Source organism: Protopterus annectens, chromosome 1.part1 (genome assembly GCF_019279795.1).
Source record: "Protopterus annectens isolate FY-2018-M chromosome 1.part1, PAN1.0, whole genome shotgun sequence".
NCBI lineage: Eukaryota > Metazoa > Chordata > Ceratodontiformes > Protopteridae > Protopterus > Protopterus annectens.
Window position 1 is genome coordinate 641337755 of NC_056726.1, and position 25872 is coordinate 641363626.

The following is a 25872-nucleotide window of genomic DNA, read 5'->3' on the forward strand; positions in this document are numbered from 1 at the left end:
CCTACTCTGCTGCAGAGGATGACGTGATCCACCAGAGCCTGGTGCGTGACTATGCCATCCTGTTCTCACGCACCACCCAGAATCAGCAGGAGAGGTCTGCACTGTGGCAAAACCTTGTTAGCAGGATAAATGATGTTGGCATGCATGATAGGACATATGAGCAGGTGAGACATCACTGCAGTGATTTGATAAGAAATGTCCGCCAGCGTGCTGCAGATATCCGCAGGCAACAGGCTGCCACAGGTGGGGGTGGCCACATCCCTCTCACCAGACAGGAGGGGCTACTGCTAAGTGTTGTGGATCCAGCCCCAGAACAACAGCAACCATCATGCATCCTGATGGAGGTTGGATCCACACAGCAGCAAGACAGCGGCGTGCAGGTAAGATGCCATATTCATTTATTGTTATTACTTTTACATTTGTTGACCCAGATAGTCTAGCTGGATATAAGTTCATTTTCAGTAGAGGCCTGTGGAGAAAAGCTCCACACATAACATAATAAAGGCAGACAGACAAGTTGTCAATACAGACAGCCAACATAATAGAATTGTACACCAGCCTGTTAATTAAATCAACATACATGTAAGGAAGTCAAACAGTTTAGAGTCATACACAATGTACCGTTGGTTTCAAAGCAATCCTACCTAAAGCATAATGGTTATGCAATAAGGCAAAAGCCATATACATAATAGTTAGGGCTCAGAAGGGTAGAGAAGTAGAAGGAGTATGACAGATACAATGATATGGAAGAGGCAGGAGTCAAGAAGGGAAGTGAGGAAAAGAAGGAAGACAGTCAAGAGGAGGTGGGAGGGATGGGAGAAGTAGGTCAGAGCATAGAAGGACATCAAGGTGAAAGAAACAGGGTAGAAGCTAGTTTCTATGCACAATGAGGGGTTAAAGGTGAAGAGAGGGTAGGGAGAGGGATGTTAGCCTGGACTCCAAGAAGAACAAAGCCAGTGGTTTTGGAAGTACAGTTTGAGTTGACGTTTGAAGAGAGGTAAGGATGAGATTAGAGTTAACTCCTGGTATGTACATATGACTGTTCTGTACGCTGTTACTTCATGCACGCATAAGGTGTGCATGTGGTATGTATCTGTCATCATGATATATATACAGACATGATGTGCAGCTGATGTGTATAAGGGAACTAGTGTACTACTGTACTGTATCATGTGCAAAATGAATGGCACACATGTGCCCACTGACATTACTCTCTTCACACTTCCAGGTCCCTCCCATGTAGCAATGAGGCAGGCCATACATGCTGGTGAGTCTTTTAAAATTATCTGTAAAACAATTTATAAAACTAGGAAGAGTAGTGTAACTCTGTAGTAGACATGCTGGTGACTGTGTTCACAATAACTGTAATTGACAGGTAGTAAATTGAGTAGTGTAACACGGTACTGATGTGTGTGTTTACTGTGGGGTGTGCATGTGTGCAAGTGTGCCTGTGCCCAAGTGTGCATGTGTGTTAGTGTCCATGAGTGCATGTGTCCATTTCTGAATGTGTGCATTAGTATTGAAGTGCATCTCTTTCAAATATGTATTGAGACTGTAATCTGTGTTCCATGTTTTCCTCCCGTAGGTTCTGGTGCTGCTCTGGTGACCTGCAGCAGGGAACCTGAATCTTGTGCCCCAGGTACTGATGATGATGAATTGTCTGTAATGGTGCAGGAAGGTGTGTCTGGGTCCGCCATTGGTCAGCCAATTGACAGTACACAGCTTTCAACCCCGTCAATGCGCACAGTCATCCTGCCATTACATCCTTTGTCACCATTGTCCCTAGGTGATGGACAGTCAGCAGTGGGCATAGATCAGGGTAATGTGGTACCTGTGGTACATGCATCCTCACAAGGCAGCCATGTGCAGAGGCCTCCAATGGTACCATGCAGACAGTCGCCCATGGGTTCTCGTGGGGGCATCCGTGGCCGTACTGCCTCTGGCCGACGTGCCCAAGGAGGTATGTCAACCTCCACTATGTTTAGAACTGTCATGCAGGCACAGGCACGTATGGAAAGGTACACCAGACAGGGTCTGAGGGAGCTGAGAGCATGTCACATAGCCATGACAGATGGCATGCATGATGTTGCGAATGCTATCCGTAACTTCACAGATGTCGTTGACAGACGTTGTGGGGGCATAGAACAGCTGCTCCACAACCAGATGTCCATGGGCCAGGGCGATGGTGTGCATTTGCGGCGTCGGCGTGGCCGTATGCCAGCAAGAGCACCAGCTGGCAGTGGCCGCGGACGACAACGGGCCCACTCGCGCGCCTCAAGTGCCAGCACCTGCCCCAGCAATGCTGGGTCTGTGCTGTCATCCAGACGCCCCAGGAGACCACGTGCACGTGGCTCTGGACAGTCCCAACAGGGAACTGTGTCCAGTCAACACACCCCTGCTTCCGATGACAGTACCCAGTCTGGGTTAGTACCGGATACGCCCCGTAGCACCCCTGCCAGGCACAGGTACCGTGTCCGTGCCCACAGACACTGATCTGGATGACCTGACAGGTGCAGTCTGTGGCTGTCCACAAAACCCTGTACATGGCAGCCATTATGTGGGACTGTGTGCGTGCTTACACACATGCAGAAACCTGGAAACCTAACACCTAGGGCAAACACATACACACACACACTGCACCAACAACAGTCCACCCTGTACTGCTGCCCCTCACAAACACACATACACACACATGTCAATTGGTGTTACCAGTGGCCGGCTTGGGCATACCTAACCCACACCCTGTGCATATGATGACACTGTGCCACCTCCTGCATACTACAACATCGTGCAGGTAAAGGTAAACACGTTGCTGATGCACAGGGTGACTACATAGATGTGTATAAGTAGTAACATGTTGGTAACTGTTGACTGTTGCAGTATAAATGTGTGTATATCCCAGCAGTCCTGCTGCAGTAACTGTATGAATGTCCTCAATTGTTATCTGCACCCATACTACTTAACAAAGTGTACCAGCTGCACACCATCACATGCTAACATTGACTATGGCAATGCGCATCTTGTGCTGTTATGTAGATTCTGCTACATGTATCTGTTCTGTCACACATGCATTTATACACATCCTGCTACCCACACACATGTACACGCTCACCTGCCATTCCCATTATTTATCACCCTACATGAGTAGCTGTTGATACATGACAGGTACACATTTCAGAAGCGCACTATGTTGTTTACTACTGGCATCCCCTTCTCTACCTGTACTCACAGGGTTCAGGCAACCTCATCAGTTGGAAGATGTAATGTGCATCAGGTACTGTAGTACCCTGATTGCCACAGCAAACATGTTTCCCATACGGAAATGCACACACAGACACATCCCACATCCACACACTTGCCACATTCAGGCTTCAGAACACTATCTAGGTATATTCGAGTACATGTGCGTGTTACAGTAGCATGTAACACTATACCGAGTACTGGCAGTTAGTTGTCTGTTGTCATGTTGTCTGTATAGAATAAAAGAATTGTTTGATTATCCTACTCCGTTTTGTGGACATTACTTGAAGAAGTGTTACCTTACATGTGTTATCAGTACCACCACCTTCTGTTTTGTAGTTATGTTTGTATAGGGTGCTATCAACATCACTGCTTGTTAAGGGTAATGACCACCCTGCAGTGCATAGCCCCATGTGGAAAAAGCCACATCCCACCCCATCATTGTGCACACACACTAACCCCACCAACAGTAAAACACATACTTTCCATTTGCAAGATTCAAACCCATACCTAACTGTGCAATGACAGTAGAAACAGACACATTAGGGGAGTGTGCTATTTGCAGCAGTTGGAGAAATCGTTACTAATGCTGTACTTAGAGGGTGCTGACATCATCTGTGTGTAGGAGGAGGGATGTGCACCCTGTAGTGTGTTCTCCCAGTTGGCAAAAGGCAGTTAACCCTCCCAGCATAGTGCACACACATAAACCACACTCATACTAACACACATACATTCCCTTTGCAGGATTCAAACCCCTACCTAACTACGTTATGACACTGAAGAAAGACGCATTAGCAGAGCGCGCTATGCAAATTACTTGAGGACTTTACTACAGGTGATATAGTTATACAGTCCTGACATCATCACTGTTTCAAAGGGGATCTGCATCCTGTACCATACTGTCACGGTTGCTAATAGGGACATTTCCACACACACACATCGATGTGTTGGAGGTTTGCATATGTGGGGATCCAGAACTCCAGTGTGATTAGTATATGGTTTGATTGCAACAATGAGGGATATACTCCCAGTGGTGAGCAGTTTGTACTCATGTTTGTAAAGATCAGCTCTACTATATCTGCCCCTCTTGTGGGAAGGTTGGTTACCTGTTCCATAGCCAAAGAATGTCCGATCAATGGGAACCTTAGAGCTTGGGTATTGTGGCTTGTGTAATGTTCACAGTCTATGTTTGGGTAGCTGGCATCACCCAGTATGATGGTGTTTGCAGATTAATCTAAACTCTCCTGTGTCAGCATGAAGGCTGTGTGGGAGAACTGAGTTTGAGAGGGTGCTGTAAGAGCTCCTCTGTGTCTCTTTCCATGTGGTCCAGGGAGGTACGTCCCAACAGGTAGCTGATTGTGACCCTCCCCTTGCTCTGTCTGGAGGGCGGCACGTCTGTCAACAGCTCATGTCAAGCAAGTGCACACCCCTCATAAATGATGTGGAAACCTTCAAAGGCCCAAGGCCTGTTGAAAATATGGACCAGACTGCAGATACCTGTATAGAGTCATTCTGTGGACACATTCAGGAATGCATGGATCATGAAGCCACATATGAAAGCATGACCCAATTCTCCAAAGGCAGATGTCCTGGGCGGACACCAGCCATAAACACACTATACAATAGAAGGATGGCGCCACTACATGATACAACAACCTCCCAAAATGTGAAGGCACCACTGATGAGTATTGGATGACAACTACAGGCACCCATATGATTGTCTAAGGCCATCTTTGAGAGAGGATTCCACAAGCCACTGAGGATAATCACAAGGCTGCCTGTAGTTATGTTAGTAACCTGAGTGGTACTACCCAGATATGCTCAGAGGTAATACAATATGTCACACAAAATATAAAACACACAGACATTGCCATCATCTTAGTGGACAGGTTCAATGCTGCCTTCTCTCCCCACCACACCAAAAGGGAACATATGTCTCGCAGCACAGTGCTTCCCCCCCTGACATCACAGATGCTCAGGTAAGAGATGCCCTTCCCAAAGCAATAAACACTGCATCAATGGGACCAGACAGTGTCCCAGGCTGTGTCCTACATGAACCACAAGAAGAGCTACACCCAGACATAACACCACTGTTCAATCCCAGCCTTAATACACGATATGTGGCCAGAGAGTGGCATACAGCAACAGTGGTCCCTCAACATGCAGGTGGTGCTGTCACGGATCCTGGACACTACTAGCCCCATATGTCTGACTAGCTTTGTCTGCAAAGCTATGGCAAGGATCATCATGAACCTCACATATCTAGATATTGTGGACCTACAGACATGTCACCATACACAGTTTGGCTTTGTCAATGGCAAATCCTGCCTATCAAACCTGTTTGCTTTGTTTGAAACAGTCACCAAGGCCACTGTCAAGGGGTAGGAGGTCCACACAGCCTACCTGGACCTTGCATAAGCCTTGGATACAATACCCCACTTGTGCATTCTAGGGAAGCTCACCAGTGTACATAATAACCCCTATGTCACTATGGGTATTGCACAGTGGCTCAAGGGCAGAACACGCATAGTAGAATTGCTGGAGCCATGTCAGCCTCCAACCTGGTACAAGTGGTGTCCCACAAGGCACAGCCCTAGGAGCTGTCATGTTCATTATATATTTGTCATAGGTACAGGCCAACATGGAAGTACTGTGGCTCAGCAAGTCGCAGGTGACTGCAGACCGAACGCCATAATCAACTCAACAGCTAACACACGCATCCTCCAAATGGGACTCTTGCAAACACACGACTTGTGCCACAGCCATGGCCTCAACGTGAATGACAGAAAGAGTATAGTCATCCCCTTTGTCAAACACTAAGTGACCACAATGTACCACATATGTGTTAATCCAGTAAGTGCAGACCAAGGAATTATGGACCTTGGGGCACGCAGGTTGATAGCATTCTACCATTTGACAACAACATGGACAAAGTGGTTAGGTAAGCATGTTATATGGGCCACATCATCATGGGATCCACATGTAGGCCAGGGAGGACATTGTGCCCCTTTACTCATCCCTCATCATGCCCATAATTGACTATGATGAACCTGTCGGCATGCACCTTACCAGACACCTGCAGCAACTGGGGCTACCACATATGTACCTCGACAAGGGGATCAAAGTGCTCAAACAGATGCCACATACTGACTGGTTAAAGTAGCAGCAGCTCTACTCAGTGACATACTGCCTCTTCATAGGCAATCTGTGCCTGACATAGAAGGCCAGGTCATACCCTCACGTAATGGCCATGCTGCATCTCAGAATATCCAGATCCCACCAGGATACACGCTGGAAATACTTGAACCTCAGGAGTGATATACATAGGACATGGTGGAGGGCACATTCACAACTCAGAGGCTCCCTTCATTCCTGATTATTATCCCAATAGAGGTTAGGCGGACTGACTCAGTGACTATCTTCAAGAGCGATATTAATGACTGGATGTGACATTGTAGGGTTACCCTGGGTATCACTTATGTGTCACTGTGAGAAAGAGGCACAGTATACTAACCTTGGAAAAGGGCATAGCAAGACAGATTCACAATGCATGTTGAAAGGCACGCACATTCTGGCTAGGTGGATACATGCCCTGGGCAGATATCCCTGTACGAACCTATGGACCTATGTCTCTTTTTCACCATTGGCCCTATGTGCTGTCAATCACCAATGTAATCTCAATACTCCGGTAGCATGTGCAAAGGTCAGTTGTCAGTCACCTCTATGGTACAGTTGTGGAATATATGTGTCATGTAGTAATGTCACAGCTGCCACATGTACACAGTCAACCCTATCCCCTACCCATTGATGTACATCACATGTATGAGATGGAAACACATGGCCAAACTGTAACAACAACATACAACTCAGTCAGATGCATGGACACATGACTCAGTCATTGTCCATGCCACCACAGCTGATGTGGGATGTCGCTCACTGGGATACATGATAGGGAACATGGAAGGGATCACTGAGCAAGTGACACAGGCTGGTAGACCCCTGACCTTGGTTGGCATCAGACCCTCACCAGGGATTCCGACAAATTAATGAATGCTAATGAATAAGTGTAGCTACAACACCCTAGCTGAATGGTTATTAGCATGCAGTCACTGCATTGCTATGGAATAATGTCTTACCACTCCCACAACAGGTGAGAACATGCAGCTCCTGTACATTAACAACATGTAGACTTTATGCCCCAGACCAGGTGTGCATCCCTCACTACTAGGCTGATAGCATCTACATCTCACACTGTATATACACATCCCACATGCAGCATCTGCACAGAAGACCACGGTCATAATGTTACCCTGTGCAAATACCATGTATTCACATGTGGCAGGCATCACACATGGTAACTATTGAAAGTCACAGGTACATATGTGTATTTGGCACACACATACAGCATGTGTTCATTGCCATAACCGGTGTAATCAATGTCATGCATTATTGTGAGGGATAACCCACACACATGGGCATTCTGTGTGTGCACAACACACATGGCATGTCTGTAATCAAAAGCCATACATAATTGTGATATCGTTTAGGAAGGGGTATGTGCATCCTGTAGTGTGTTTTCACAGTTGCCAAAAGGGATATATCAATCATACACACTTACCCCCCCTCCCACACACTTGCCACCTGCTGGATTCAAACCCCTACCTAACTATGTTAAGACACTACAGACGGACGCATTAGCGCAGCGTGCTACTCGCATTACTGGGGTATTTACTTTCCCCTGATATACTTATAGGGTGCTGACATCATCAGAGTCTAGAAAGTGGAATGATCATCCTGTGGTGTGTTTTCCCAGTTGCCAAAAGGGATGTTCCTTCCATACACACTTACACACACACTTACCTTCTTTCACACACACTTGCCACCTGCTGGATTCAAACCCCTACCTAACTCTGTTATGACACTAGAGACGGACGCATTAGCGCAGTGTGCTATTCGCATTACTGGGGATTTTCTTTTCCCCTGATATACTTATAGGGTGCTGACATCATCAGAGTTTAGAAAGTGGAATGATCATCCTGTGGTGTGTTTTCCCAGTTGCCAAAAGGGATGTTTCTTTCATACACACTTACCCCCCTTCACACACACTTGCCACCTGCTGGATTCAAACCCCTACCTAACTATGTTATGACACTTGAGATGGACGCATTAGCACAGCGCACTATTCGCATTACTTGGGAATTTCCTTTCCCCTGATATACTTATAGGGTGCTGACATCATCAGAGTTTAGAAAGTGGAATGATCATCCTGTGGTGTGTTTTCCCAGTTGCCAAAAGGGATGTTTCTTTTATACACACTTACCCCCCTTCGTACACACTTGCCACCTGCTGGATACAAACCCCTACCTAACTATGTTATGACACTACAGACGAACGCATTAGCACGGCGCGCTATTCGGATTACTGAGAGAATCTTTTTCTCCAATATACTTATAGGGTGCTTACATGATCAGTGTCTAGAAAGGGGGATGAGCATCCTCTGGTGTGTTTTCACATTTGCTAGGGGTAACATTTGGACTAAGTGTGTGAGCATGCCCAGTTCAGCCTTCCCGTGGCATGTTGTGTGGGCTTTACATATGTTGAACTCTGCAGCCCATCACATTTGTGGATGAGTGTGACCTTCAACAAATACCTGCAGTTTATGGTTGTGTGTTCTGTGCCATGTTGTGTAGTTACTGTCCGAATGCTTTTTGTGTGAACAAAACAGGGAGTATACTGTGCCTGCAGGTTTTGCATGGGATACTTTGCACACAATTGTCAACATCCGTTCATACTGACCTAACACTGTAGCACTGTCTAGTGTAGTGTTTCAGTACTTTCACTGTGGTGGTCAGTATCCTGGGCTTTAGTCCTAGCACTGCTTTACATTTCCATAGTGTGCACAACAGCCTGGTTAGGGTCCAGTTGTGCACATCTGCACAAAGGCAGTGCCTCTACAGACCCTGTTAATTGCTGCCCCATAAGCTTAACAAGTGTAGTCTGCAAATCTATGGAGAGGATCATAATTGAGCTCATAAACAAATATATAGGGGACATGCAGACATTGTACCCATCCCATTTTGGCTTGGTCAGGGGCAGATCATGCCTTTTGTACTGGGTTGACATCTTCAAATTGGTCACTTAGGCCATTGTTGGGGAAAGGCAGTCCATGCAGCCTACCTTGGCCTTGCAAACACTTTCAACACAATTCCCCACTCAGGTATTGTGGAAAACCCTAACAACTGAAATGTAAACCCATATGTCACAAGATGGGTTGCAAACTGGCTTAAGGACGGGACCCACAGGGTTAGAGTTGCTGGCACTATGTTAGACTCCAGGCTGGTCACAGGTGGTGTCACACAGGGCTCAGTCCTTGGCCCCCATTGTTTGTCATGTACTTCCCAGAAGTACAGGCCAACATGGGAGGACTTTGGATGACAATGTTAGCAGATGACTGCACACTGGGCACCATAGTGGACAGTGCATCACACACAGATATCCTTCAGAAGGGACTCACAGTAACTGATAGCTGGTGCCAGGGCCATGGCCTGAAGTCAGAGTGCACAACATGTGTAGACATACCCTTCAGGAAAAGCAAGGTGACCCCAAGCTACCATATAGGTGGCAATCCTCTAAGCACAGAGGAGGTTATCATGGACCTGGGGACCCAGGTTAACAGTCGCCATTCTTCTGAGACTCACATTGCTAAAGTGGCTAGGAAGACCTTCTACATTGCCCACCTGATCAGGATGGGATTCACATCCAGATCTAGTGGGTCATTGTTCCCCTGTACTCTTCACTTATCAGACCGGTGATCGAGTCGAATGCCCTATTCTGGCTGTATCTCACCCAACATCTGCAGCAATTGGAGACACCCTGACTGTCCCCCACCTAAAGGATCAAGGAACCCCAACAGCTGTCATATGCTGCCAGATTGAAGACACTCACACTCTATTCACTCACATACCGTCTGCTTAGAGGTGACATGTGCCTGACATGCGAGGCCATGTCCAAACAGAGATTAATGGGCATGCTCCACCTCAGACTCAGAAGATCCACCTGAACCACTAGTGCAGGTGACTTACACCTTAGCAGGGATGTATGTTGGACATGTTGGAGGGATGGAGTTATCACCGGAGACTCCCTATGCTGTGGAATACAATCCTGGTCCATTTGAGGCAGAGCACCTTGCTGGCTGTGTTCAAGAGGTATCTTGACCTAATGCTAGTCGGAGAATGTGTTTGTCCATCAACACATTGTAAGCGTAGTTCGACATGTCATATGTCTTGTTTAGTATACTGTGCCTCTGTCTACCTGTGACATAACATTGATACCCAGGGTAAACCTCCCATCTCCCATCCACTCATTAAAATTCCTGTTGAGGGTACTCAACCAGTGTCTCTATGGACAACCTGTACTGGTAGTTTACTCATGTGTGGGGGTGGCTTCTGTGTTTTGGATAATGCAGTACAGCCTGTCCTATATATGTCAGTGCTGGGGTTCAGGTCCCTCATGTGCATAGCTCCCTGCCATTCAGATTGTACAAGGTGCAGCATGTGCATTGATTCCAGCTTGGACATGGCTTTCTACATCAGGCACAGCTTGCATCTGGGTGGACAGCATGGCAGTGTGTGGAGCTGCACTCTGTTTAATCAGACTACACATTACATGTGTTCCAGATCTGTCATACTCCTGGTGAGGTACTGCTGTGGACTTTACAGGTGCTGGATGTGTGTGCATGAGGTACACCCCACAGGGGCTGTTGTGGTCATTTCTAATGCTGATGAAAGATAACTGCAGAACCAGAATGACCTCCCCTTAGCTAGATGTCAGACAGCATGGACCATACAATCACAACTGAAAACAGGACCCTCTCCACAAAGGGAAAGTGTCCTGTCTGGTGGACCCCAGCCATAAACAAACTGTATGACAGATGAGGGTTACTAATGCAAGACAGAGCTACATCTCCAAAGGGAAGACAGCTGTGATCAGCACTAGTAGAAAGCTACATTATCTCATAAAGACATGCAAGGTCAACTTGGGGACATAAATCACCAAAGACAATGAAGGTAACCACACTGCTTTCTTCAGTTATGTCAGACACCTGGTTGTGAACCCTCGGATATGCTCAGAGTTGGTACACAACAACATATATTCCAGTGACCTGACAGATATTGGCAACATTCCGCGGACAGCTTCAGTGCGATTTACCCCTCCTCACCCCCAAAACAAGATAGTTATCACTGCTGTATGTAACCTCACTGTCATCTTGGATGTCCATGTGAGAGCCACACTCAGCAAAGACAAGTACACAGCATCCATGGGACCTGCTGGTATCTCCAGTTGCATGCTATGTGAACTCCAGAAGGGGCTGGACCCATATATACAACTGCTATTTAACCTTAGTCTTGCTACAGGATATGTACCTGAACACTGGCATACGGCAACAGTGGTCCCACTCCACAAGCGGATGCCTCCACAGACCATGGCAACTACCACCACACAGGCTTAACCAGCCTTGTCTGCAAAGATATGGGAGGAGTCATGGAGCTCTTACACAGACACATTACTGACCTACGGACCCTTGTTCCCACCTAGTTCAGCTTTGTACAGGGCAGATCCTGCCTTTTGCACCTTTGCACCCGAAAAGTACCTACCATGAAGATCAGGATTCTTCAACACATGTCATATGCTTCCAGAATAGAGGAAGTCCAGCTTTGTTCAGTGTCATACCGCATACTTACAGGTGACCTATGCCTGACATACAAGACCATGTCCAATCAGGATTTGGTGGACATACTCCACTGCAAGCAATCCAAATCCACCAGAGCCATGAGAGCTGAGTATTTGAACCTCAGCACATACATGTATAGGACATGCTGGAGGGACAGAGTCATAACTCAGAGGCATCTCACACTCTAGCAGAGTATCCCAGTTCATGTTTGACAGAGTCCCTCATTGACTCTCTTCAGGAGACATCTGGACAACTGCATATGAGACGGAGGCACAGACTAGACAGAGACACAGTCATGTTATTCAATTACGTAAGGGGGTCATAATGTGTCACTACTAAGTCAGAGGCACAATATTCAGAATCTATTCTGTACACTTATTACCACTATAAGGGGTGGCAATAGCCACATCACTATGGCTAGGCTTATACATGCACTAGGGCAGATAGCCTAGTAGTACACTATGACACTATGAAACACCGGTGTATGTGTAGCTATTGTCAATCAAACAGTATGATGTGGCTTGGGGGGCGTGATATCTCCCTGTATTCCAACATTGTTTTGTCTATTCCTTCTAGCATGTCTAGGGATCAGTTGCTAGTGTCCTCTCCTGCTCAGCTGGTGAACCTGGGAATATTGAGGCACTGTTACAGTTGCCTCATGTACACTGACAACCCTCTCCTTCTGCCATAAAACACACATACATGTGAGAGATGCAACTATATAGCCAAAGTGGAGGCTGAGCTCTCTCAACATAGGACTAGCAAGACCAGAGAGAGGGTGAAGGTAACCACACACACACATCTTTAATCCAGTCTCACATGGCACTGTCACAACTTAAGATCATACACATAGACACACAGCGACACTCTCGGAGGCTCTGATCAGAAGTCTACCAGAATGGCGGTTGCCACCACAGCAGACACTCACACAACTGCCTCCACAGGGCACAGCACATGCAACACATTGACCACAGAGTCGGTGTGCCAAACAGTCACAGCCCTTAAGGCCAAACACAATGCCAGACACACTTGTCATAGGTGACTCCATAGTCAGACACACTGATGTCCCATTCACCAGATCAGGTACAGAGGAGGTCACAGTAAGCTGCCTATCGGGCACTGGAATCCACCACATAATGCAAGCACTCAGGTCACTAAACTGCAAGTACAGGTCTGACCCAGTCATAATCCATGCTGGTGTGAACGACCTGAGATGTACCTCCCTGGACTACATGGAAAGAGACATAGAGGATCCCTCTGATTATGTAGGCCAGGCAGGTATGACCCTGACCTTCGGCAGTATCCTACCTTCACCAAGTATGATGCCACATAAACAGAGACAAGATGATCAGCTGTAGTATTTTGCTTAGACTATGGTGTCATTCTAAGGGGGTCCAATGTCTGTCTGCCTGGGAAGACATGCTGGACAGGCCACGGTAATTTGCAAGGGACGGCTTGCACCTGTCACCCCTGGGCTTCCGGATTTCAGATGATGCTCTTGCCACCCCCATTGTGCCTTTTTTATGCAAGATTCAGATTCTACACCTACCACCCTAGAACACAGTAAAGGAAAGACACTAAGGGTAATGCTGCTCAGTGCCCAAGGTCTCAACCTCAAGCTGCACACACTCTATGCCCTTCTCAGTATGTAGCACATTGATGTCTGTTCTGTGCCTGAAACCTGGTTCACAGCTTCTGACAGCACCCCGGCACTATCGGGTGTTACCTCATATCATGCATTCCGGCACCAGCATCCCGACAACACCAAGAAGGATGGTGGGTGTCCATATTCATCAAGGACACCCTCACCTCATGGTTGGTGGCAACACACGATGCATCGGAGACCATCCAGGTGCCAGTGACCGTAGGCAAGACTGCTCTGCAGTTTGTAGCATGTTACATGCCACCCGCTCAAACTCAGGTACCTCACACAGCTATCCTGCAAACACTGAAGGGGATAAATGTATCTCCAAACACCATCCTACTGGGTGATTCCAACTATCCACATATAGACTGGGATCACTAATCATGCCACAACACTCTAACACAAAGGTTCCAAGAGTTCATACACTGAAATGCCATGGAACAACTGTTCCCAATCCCCTCAAGTGGAGGCAACATACTAGAACACATCATCACGAACATGGGGTCACACGGTTCAACACCAGACATATACCCATCATTGGTGAGATCAGATCATGGACTACTCTCAGTGGGAGTCCACATCCCACCCACACCCCAGATGGGAAATGAAACGGTGAAGACCTTCTCAAATGACGACTTCACATTTCTGAGGACTGGTGTGGTCTCTTTCAAGGCCCCCAGGCCAGCAGACACCATTACCCAAGCCACTGTATCACTTAGAAATGCCTTCTACCAGCACCTCCAGGACTGCATGGTTCAGGCAATCCCAAATAATAATGACTCTTTGTACCACAGGCAAGCATCCAGTCTGGTGGACCCTAGCCATAAACAAGCTGTACAACACAAGGAAGGAGCTACTACAATATAGAGTAATCCGTGGGGGAAGACACCCCTGCTCATTGTGAGTAAAACACTGGGTTCCCCCATACAATCATCCGAGGCATGTTTTGAGAGTAAACCCACTCAGGACTCCAGGGACAATCATGAGGCCTTTTTACCTATGTTTGAAACCTGGGAGGAAACTCCCAGATATGCTCAGACTTAGTTCAGAATAATGTTGATATCACTGCACCTACAGACATTGGCAACATACTGGCTGACAGGTTCAGTGCAGATTTCCCCCCCTCCCCCCAACTGGGGGGGGGTATGTACACCAGAGGATTGTAGCCCCCAAACATCTCCACTGCTGGGGTGGGAACTGCTCAATCCAAGGCAGAAAACACTTTATCCATGGGACCAGATGGTGTCCCCAGTTGTGTGCTCCATGAACTCAATGAGTAATTACACCCGCAGTTAGGGCAGCTGTTTAATCTTAGCCTCACCTCAGGATATGTTCCCAAGGAGTGGCATACAGCAATGGTGGACCCACTTCACAAAGGAGGTGCCTCCACCAACCCCAGAAACTACCATCCCATCAGCTTGACAAGCCTGTTCTGCTAAGCTATGGAGAGGATCATAATGGGAATTCTAAATGAAGACATAGGGGACTTGCAGACATTGGATCCAATCCAGTTTGGCTTTGTCAAGGGCAGATCATGCCTTTTAAACTTGGTTGACTTTTCAAAACACTCACCCAGGCCATTGACGTGGGCAAGGCAGTCCACACAGCCTACCTTGACCTGGCAAAGGCTTTCGACACAATACCCCACTCGGGTATCATTGAAAACATCACCAGCTTAATTGTGAACCCATACATCACAGCATGGGTTGCAAACTGGCTAAGTGACGGAACACACAGGGTCAAAGTTGCTGGTGCCAGTTCACACTCCAGAGCTGTCACAAGTGGTGTCCCACAGGGCTCAGTCCTGGGCCCACATTTGTTCAGTATCTACTTTTCAGAAGTACGAGCAAACACAGGAGGATTATGGCTGACAAAGTTTGAAGATGACTGCAAACTGGGAAGCATAGCTGGAAACCCATCTGACACAGACATCCTTCAGAAGGGTCTCATAGACACAGATAACTGGTGCCACGGCCATGGCCTTACATTAAACACTAAACAATGCATAGCCATACCCTTCAGGAAGAACAAGGTTACCACTACTTCCCATCTAGGTGGCAATCCTCTAAGCACAACATAGGTTATCAGGGACCTGGGCACCCAGGTTGACAGTGACCTTTTGCTTGACACTCACATTGCCAGGGTAGTTTGGAAGGCCTTCTACATTGGCCACCTCATCATGCAGTGATTCACATCTAGATCAAGGGAGGTCATCGTTCCCTGTACTCATCACACCAATGATTGCATACACTGCCCCATTCAGATTGGATGGGCCCACAAATTCCTCGACAGGAGGTGAAAGGGTCTCAAACATATTTCTTATGCTGCCCGACTGAAGGAATTCCAGCTGTATTCAGTCACTTACTGACTGCTCAGAGGTGACCTGTGCCTGACATACAAGGCTATGTCCAACCCAGAATTTATGAACATGCTTCACCTCAAGACCTCTACATCCATCAGAACTACAAGGGCAGGAGACCTAAACCTCAACACAGATATTAATAGGATGTGCTGGAGGGAAAGATTCATCACCCAGAGAGTCCATATGCTGTGGAACAACATCCTGGTACATGTGGGGCTGAGCACCTCACTGGCTTTGTTCAAGTGAGATCTTGACCAATGGATGGGAGATTGCAGGTATACCCCAGGGATAACCTCAGTATCACTGCTTGACAGAGGCACAGCAAAATAATGGGCATATTATCCATCAACTTGCAGGGGTGGCAGAAGCCACAAAACTCTGGGCTAGGCTTATTAATGCCCTAGGGCAGATAGCCTAGTATGAACCTATGGACATAGGCCTGGGGCAGTTCCTGCTATTAGGACAGTGGTCTGCAGCAGGCTATATAGTAGTAGTCGGTTTTAGCCATTGGTTTTTGACCATGGCTATTCCATGTTGCTTTTTGTTGTGGTACAAACATGGGTGTATGGTTATCCATGCTATTTATTGCTAGACACCCTCATTTTGTATCTTGTTCCATGTTTTTGCACATGTACATCACTGTATGACGTGCAGCTGTTTCCAGGGTCATATGCGTGGATATGGATGTTAGTTGGGGTCCTCAGGTGTGCATATTGTACATGATATTACATTACTTAACACATGGCATTCATACCTCAGGTGGTGCTGCAGGGCCACCTCTGTCGGATACACATACTACACTCCCTGTACATTTGGAAGCAGGTTGTGTCATGTTAGGCATCCCTGTTACTGTATGAGTGAGTCAGAGCGGGTATCAGTCCCAGTGTTCCTACTGCCCAAGCGTATGTGCTATGCGTTGCCTCTTTGCCAAGGCCAGGGCATACTGGGCACGCCTCCTTCTGCCTACTGGGACAAGGTCAGGTTGTTCCTCCTCCGAGTCACCCCCTGCCTGTGGTGGCATTGGCAATGGTGGGGGGATGTTTGGCCCAGCCCTGTGCTGGTCCTGCTGCAGCTGTTTCCGCAGGATCATATTATGTAGCATAGCACATATCATGATCATTTGGGTACATGTACTTGGTGTGTACTGCAAAGCTCCACCAGATGTGTCCAGACACCGGAACCGTGACTTGAGCAGCCCAAACACACGCTCTATAATATTACGTGTTTGTGCGTGTGCCTCATTATGGCGTTCCTGTTCAGGTGTGTGTGCATTTCTGATGGGTGTCATCAGCCACGGCTCAAGTGCATAACCTGCATCCCCCACTAGGTGTCCGTGTGGGAAGTCCCCATTGGCAAATGATTGGTACAGCTGCGTCAGATGCCAGATGTGGGAATCGTGGTAGCTCTCAGGGCAGCCAGCACACACATTCATTATTATGCCCTGGGCATCACACACGACCTGGCAGTTGATGGAGGGGTATCCCTTGCGGTTAATGCAGACTCTACCCAGCTCACCGGCTGGTGCTTTGATGCATATGTGCGTGCAGTCTATTGCACCCAGCACCTCAGGGTATCCCGCTATTTGCTGGAAGAGACGCATATTGCTGGCCACAACCTCACGGTCATTAGGGACATATATATGATCACTGACATGTGGTGACATGGCATCCAGGAACTGGTGCAGTACCCTGGAGGCTGATGCCTGTGATATCCCCATCATATCGCCAGTTGGTCTCTGGAAGGTACCTGTTGCTAGTATTCTTAGGCCAACACATACCTTGGTTTCCACTGGGATGGGTTCCCCTCTGTTGGTTCTGTGTGTGAGGTGTGGCCTGCACAGCTCAACAATCTGCTGCAGGAGCTCTCTGTCCACTCTATAGGGCTCTACTATCTCCAGCTCATGTAACCCATGGTAGGTGACCCTGGGCCTGTATACTCTTCTCCTTCTCCTCACTCTGGGTTGTCTGTCAGTGTCTGCATTGTCACCACCCTCAGCAATTCGCCTATGCCTGATTATAATAGCCATGGCAGCCCCTAGTATTTCTGCTCTGAGTTCAGCTTTTTTTCAGTTTTCAATTCTGATAGCTTAGTTTCTGGCAGTATCTCTTGTGAGAAACAGCCTTCACTGCTCTTTGTTGTGTTTTAAGTGCTGGGCTGGGCTTCTAGTCTGCCTGTGTAATTGCCTGCTTGTAATTGTTTCCACCAATTAACTCCAGCAGTATTCCCTGGAAGTTTCCCTGTATTTTGGTTGTTTCCTCTCTGTTTCCTGAGGGGGAGCAATGTGCACACCAGCTTAAACACGCTCACAGTCACTTAAATGCGCGCACACATCCCTACACCGTGTTACACGCGCGCACACATCCTTACACGGTGTTAGCTAGGCTGATTCATGCTAAAACGTGTGCACACTGCCTTACACATGTGCACGCCCGCGCAAACCGTTGTAAACAGTTTGCAACACGCTCCCACATGTTGAACCTGCCTTACACGCGCGCATGCACGTATATCAAGAAACTTTGAGTGTAGGGATAGCGTATACCCTCAATTTCTTGACTTTCCTAGTGTTCTGTTGGGACACACCTCCCTCCCTGATGTCTGTCTGTCATCTGTTACCTTACATTGCCCTCCAATCTGGTACATTTCTTTCTATCCTTCCCTCCGTGATGTCACCTACCTCTTACTCTGTTCCTCCCCCTTCTCTAACTCTTACACTACTCAGAAAGTGCTCATTACCTATGTGGCAGTGTGATTCAGTATTGTAACCCTCATTTACATAGGATTGCCTAGTAATGCTTAGTTACATATCTTACACGGAGCTTCCCTTGACAACCACTAAACGGAGGCCATATTGTTTTTAGTCTGCAAGTCCCTCCATTGACATTCCATGTAATACATAAATCCCACAATTGTGGGCTTATAAGCTTCGGTTTTCAGTTTTAGGTAGCGCACCCGTTTGCTGGGTGTGCGCTGCAGTTCAACACAAAAATCCCGTGAAAAAAAAAAAAGTTAAATAACTTATTTTTGCAACACTTTTCATGCCAATGGCCACATATTTGGCCATTGGAATGCTTAATGACACATATGCACCCTTTATTTGGAGCTGACATAGTAGCTCCGTTTTGATTTTGCAGAAATGTACTCAGTTGTCAGCTGAGTACATTTCTGCAACACGTCCGTTACGGACTGGTTTCTGTTGTGGATCGCTCAAATACCTCATTTGCATATCTTGGAGCTGCAAATGAGGTATTGAGCATTTCCACGCCCAGTCCGTGTAAGAGACGTGTTAGCTGTCTCTTACACGGAGGTTTGCGCTGTACCTGAATCGGGAGGCTTACACGGAGGCTTACACTACTCTTGAACTCCGTGTAAGCCTTCCTGAATCTGGCCCTTTGTTTCTATATGTAGTTTTTTATATATAGATTGTTATTTACATTATTAATACTTCTCACAATATGTTTCATACATTGATAAATATCTGAATAGATTATTAAATATTTGGAAAAACTATATAGCTATAAAAGCTCCTACATGTTTTTATGAATATTTACAAACACTTGCTACATGCATAAATATTATTTTATTTTATTTATTTTAAATTGTTTATATATATATATATATATATATATTTTTTACATTTACATATACATGGATGTGAAATATTTTTATGTTTATACGTATAGTCACACTTCATTGATATATCAGTGACTATATAATTATATTAATCTTCTAATCAGTAAAATTTAACCCTTATATTTATAGGATGTTATACATTTTATATATATATATATATATATATATATATATATATATATATATATATATATTAGCAGTCAATATATTTAATACATTTGATTGATGTATTTGATATACATCTAAATATAAGTGTTTGTTAATATGTGCTTTAAGATGTGTTTTTAAAGAATTTTTTAAAGAATTTTTATAACAAATACTTATTGAACTATTTATTTAATGGCTCTATATATATACATTTAATTATTTATTGATGTCTATTTATTAATAGAACTATGTATATATTTGTTTTAACAACATTAATTCAAAATTATGTATATATTAGGAATCAATGATATATATACTTTCTCAATACTGCCTGCAAAATTGTCTATTTAATTTCTATATTTTTTGGATATGTTACATATGCTGTTTTTTTGTAATAGCTTATAGTTCATTAGATTTAGATATTCAGACGGATAGGAATTGTAATATGAAAGAAATAATATGAAGATGATTATATGTTGTTGATCACACTGTTTATAGTGATTATTAATGAATGGATGAGATAAATATAATGATCGGGGACAAGTTACATTCACTATATTTTATTTCTGTTAGTTCTGCTGTACTGCTTTAAATGAATGGGCATTTTAAACAATATAATTGAATAATTGGATTAATTAACATATTTAGCAATTATAGTTTTTTGTATATATAGTGAATGGTTTCACTATGATGTTACACTCATCTGAAGAAGCGTGCAGTTGTGGGCACGCGAAAGCGCTCATATTTTGTAAATAAAAGTTCGTTTTATTCATCGTGGTGTTGACCTGCACTTTTGTATCGTATCATGTTTCACCAATATGTTTGGCTTTGTCCCTGTCTGATGTGTGGCTATTGGTTGTGTAGCACAGATTTTCACTTTATTACATGACCATTATTTTTTATCGCAATTAGATATCTGAAGTTCACACAGAAGTGGCTATAACTATTGGGTGATGGCGGGACCTGTCTTTGGATAATAGATGTTTGCTCAGATTAAACATTCGTTGATTTGGCTTTTCAAAATTAGTGCATTTTGTGTGAAGTAAGACAAAATTCTTTTCTTCTATAGCTATTGTTTATTTATGTATTTATTTAACAAAATGTGTTATCTGAGGTGTATACAGTAAAATGGATATAGCTAATGAGAAAAGAGGCCATCTGTGGATACAAGTGACTTATTCTGCTATTTCATCACTGTTAAATGGTAGTCACTTATCTGGCATCACAGGAGTTGTGTCAAAGAATATATTTGCTAAAATCTATGTAGAAGTATTTGTATTATTGATAATGCATGTGTGTATGGGTGTGGATATGTGGGGTTACAATGCATTTGCATTCCTTCACACGCTTCATCACTGCATACAAGTGGCTGTCTTGGGTTGCCTGGCAAGTGCAGGATATGTATGAAAGTAACTGATCATTCACACAGTGGTAAACTGAATAATTTTGCAGTCTCTCAGTGCATGGATTTGTTTGTGTTCTTAGGTGTTGCTTTTAATTTGTGGAGTTTGCAGGCCCTCCTTTTATCTGTGCAGGTTTATCCTTGTAATCTGGGTACCTCCAACATCCCTAAGATGTAATGAATGTGAACTGGTGTTCTTCCAGTTTTCATGTAGGTAAGTTTGCTGCATATGTGTGTTTTCAAGTGCTGCGTGTTTGTGCAACTTGTGATAGACCTGACTTCTTATGGGCAGTGTCATTGCATGTGTGTGTGTGTGTGTGTGTGTGTGTGTGTGTGTGTGTGTGTGTGTGTGTGTGTGTGTGTGTATTTTGGGATAGTCCTGGCTTGCCAGGTCCAATAACAGTATGTCTGCGCTTGTGTGAAAAATGAGTATAGCTTGCATGATAGATCTGACTTTCAGGGGCGATGTCAGTATGTGTGTGTGAAAACTAATATAACTGATTCCACACACAGTATTGCAAGACACATACTTAACTCTCTTTGTGGTAGCAGAAAAAGAAAGAAAGAAAGAAAGAAAGAAAGAAAGAAAGGAAGAAAGAAAGAAAGGAAGAAAGAAAAAGAAAGAAAGAAAGAAAATATCAAGTCATTGTTTTTCAAAAAATAAGGCATAAATGCATTGATCCACAGGCTCTATACAAAAATTTTGATGCAGGTTTATTAGTGTTCTCTGCCCTGAAGCTCATCTAAATTCCAAATAGTAACCCAAAATAAAACTGATTGCATTGAACTCCATGGTTCAATGTAGTCAACATAGCATGAAGTGACATCACTCACCTTCTGCTATGCACAGTAATGTACCATTGAACTCTACATTCAACAGTATGTTAATTCCACTATTTTGCAGGGGAGTTGTGCCCCCCTGCACCCCCTGGGGGGCTGCCCCCCACACATTAAATTTACCAACTCCAAGATCACACTCCAGGGAGGAACTGGGCTAATTCCCTGTTCCTTACTGAAGTGGGAAGTGTCGGTACATTGCTTGCTGAAAGGTCGAGTGCACCATGCAACTCGACTAAACTTGGTCCACCACTCTTGATTCGGTTTCTTGACCCTTGGAAACCATGATTTCAACAATCAGCCATTCGACTAACTGCCATTCAGGTAAGTGATTGAAAACCCAGTTTTAGACTAGATGAGCTTCAGGGCAGAGAACACTAATAAACCTGCATCAAAATTTTTGTATAGATCCTGGGGATCAATGCATTTATGCCTTATTTTTGAAAAACAATGACTTGATATTTTCTTTCTTCCTTCCTTCCTTCCTTCCTTTCTTTCTTTCTTTCTTTCTTTCTTTCTTTCTTTCTTTCTTTCTTTCTTTTTTTTTTCTGCTACCACAAAGAGAGTTAAGTATGTGTCTTGCAATACTGAGTGTGGAATCAGTTATATTAGTTTTCACACACACATACTGACATCACCCCTGAAAGTTAGATCTATCATGCAAGCTATACTCATTTTTCACACAAGCGCAGACATACTGTTATTGGACCTGGCAAGCCAGGACTATCACAAAATAAACACACACACACACACACACACACACACACACACACACACACACACATGCAATGACACTGCCCATAAGAAGCCAGGTCTATCACAAGTTGCACAAACATGCAGCACTTGAAAACACACATATGCAGCAAACTTACCTACAGGAAAACTGGAAGAACACCAGTTCACATTCATTACATCTTAGGGATGTTGGAGGTACCCAGATTACATGGATAAAATTGCACAGATAAAAGGAGGGCATGCAAACTCCACAAATTAAAAGCACCACCTAAGAACACAAACAAATCCATGCACTGAGAGACTGCAAAATTATTCAGTTTACCACTGTGTGAATGATCAGTTACTTTCATACATATCCTGCACTTGCCAGACAACCCAAGACAGCCACTTGTATGCAGTGATGAAGCGTGTGAAGGAATACAAATGCATTGTAACCCCACATATCCGCACACATACACACATGCAGTATCGGGTACCAAGCCTGAATGGGTACTATCATCAGAGGCAGAAGTATGTCGACTGGAGCTACATCCCTGCTGGGACTGCCCAGAGCCACGTGCACATGGTCTACTAGGACGGTCGATGGACAGGCCAGCCCCAGCTTTGCTGGGGCTGGTACTGGCACTACGGGAGTGGCTGTGATCTGTGTATCATCCGCGATGACTGCCAGCTGCTGATGTTGCTGGCATACGTCCGTGTTGATGTCTCAGCCATCCAGCACAGTCCTTGCTCATGGAAAACACATTTTGGAGGGCATCTAATGTCTCCCCCCAACGTCTATCAATGACATCGGTGTAATTACATATGGCACCGGCAACGTCACGGATACTGTCATTGATAGCGGTGTTATGGGCCCTCTGCGCCCTTAGTCCCTGTCTGGTGTACTGTTCCATACGTGCCTGTGCCTACATTACAGACCGGAACATAGCTGAGGTTGTAAGACCTGTGGGGGCACGTCTGCCAGGGGCAATATGACCAGCGGTGCTCCCACGAGAACCCCTGGATATCTGCCTATGTGGTACCATTCTACAGATCTGGGTATGGCTGCTGTTAGGGGATGCATGTACCATGGATACCACACTCTCCTGGCCAATGCCAACTGTATGCTGTCCTTCGGCTATGGCTATTGGTGATGAGGGATATATTGGCAGTATGAGTGTGCAAATAGATGGGGTTGAAAGCTGTGTACTGTCAATTGGTGGACCAACGACAGACCCTGTCAAACCTGCCTGTGCCACAATACATGTCTCATCATCTCCACTAATTGTGGCAGTGACTTCAGGTTCCCTGCTGCATTCAGCCAACCCAACCTATGCACCTGTGAGAGTAAGACAGGAAACACACTTTACAATCTGTACATGATGTTATCACACATGCACACATGCACACATGCACACAGGAACACATGCACACATGTACACATGCACACATGAACACATGCACACATGCACACATGAACACATGCACACATGAACACATGCATACATTCACACATGCACACATGCACACATGAACACATGAACACATGCACACTCCTCACTACAGCAGATACACACACACAACAGCAATCCAAAACATACTCAATAGTGGTTGAAGGTGGATGACAGTATCACCAGGCAAACAGTCACGTCACATGTGTCAGCATGCAGAATAAGTGTTGATAAAGTCCATGCAGTGTGAGTGTAGATAGCCATAGTTAATGACAGTGTACATGGCTGTGGTGCATGTGTGTACATGTTCATTGATTGCCTACACCCTGGAACACAATGTGTACAAGGACACACCATTTCTGTGCAAGTATTATAAGTTCTGCAATGTCCTGTGCACCATCACTCACAGGTATACATACCATGGCTGCATGTGTTATCTGTGTGTCACATGGATTTCCATGGCTGATTGCAGTGTCTGTGTATGTAGTAGATAATTGTGGAGACAGGGGTAGCACATGCATGCTATGTACACACACGGGATGAGTGTTGCATGTATACGTGATGGAGTACCAATCCTGGACATGGCCATTGTACAGTGGTTATGGTGAGTGTGAGTCATATTCCAGATATGCCAGTGCCAGCCATGACATTGCATGGTGCATGACTGCAACATTAAACATCACACATACCCAATGTGTGTCATGTGACCTATATACCCAATAGCATTCCAGGACAAATATATGTCACTTTGTACAGAATGCGACTGCTATGCATATTGTGTATAGTTGCATATGTTTGAACACACACAACATGCTATGCATAATGTGTATAGGTGCATATGTGTGCACACACACAACATGGAGGTGCAAATCAATGACAGCTATGTATAGTACTGTGGTCACTATAACTGTATGGGGTATAGTACCATTAGCCATCATCATCATGCATCATGTGGTCACTCAAGGCCACTAAAGTGTGCTAGACCACCGCCTAGCATGCTGTAACTGAACCGCAGTGCCGTGGCTAAGTTCACAATTACACAGCCACATTGCACAATGGTGTGTAAGGTGACGAATAGGGAGCATTGCCTAACATGACTGTGTTATGTGTTGAAGAGTGTTGCACAGCCCCATGCTAGGCCTCTACCCCTCAGGTATATTATGTGTGGTGTGTGGATGACATGTGGGATACTGAAGTGTGACCTGGCAGCGGGTGTCCGGTTACACAATGTGTAGCATGTTGAGGTGTACTGCATATGACAAACGTGTTATGTTGTGTACATGTGTGTCAGCTATGCCTATCCAATGTGCAGTACAGTGTTGCCACATTTGTGTCTGATGCTCTGTGCATTGCATGTGATTGAGGCAGCTACTGACTTTACTGAGATGTTTAAAGTCTCACAGCAAACATGCGCCACATGCATTATGTGTAGGTGTGTTATGTGTACATGGCCTACACCTCACCTATGACATGCACATTTCAATATCAATTTTAAAGTGTTAACACACTCACCAGCATGTATCATCTGCCCTGCTGTCACACCAGAGGGACCTACAAGAATATGACAGAGTTTGTCAGTGGCCACAACTGTGGCATTGCTACTGTGAGTGTGCTAAACTACAGTAGAACAACAGGCATAGGTGTACAGATACTATTCAAAATATCAGTATTTCACACAATAGGCAGCACAACTGCTAAACACAGTACACATCT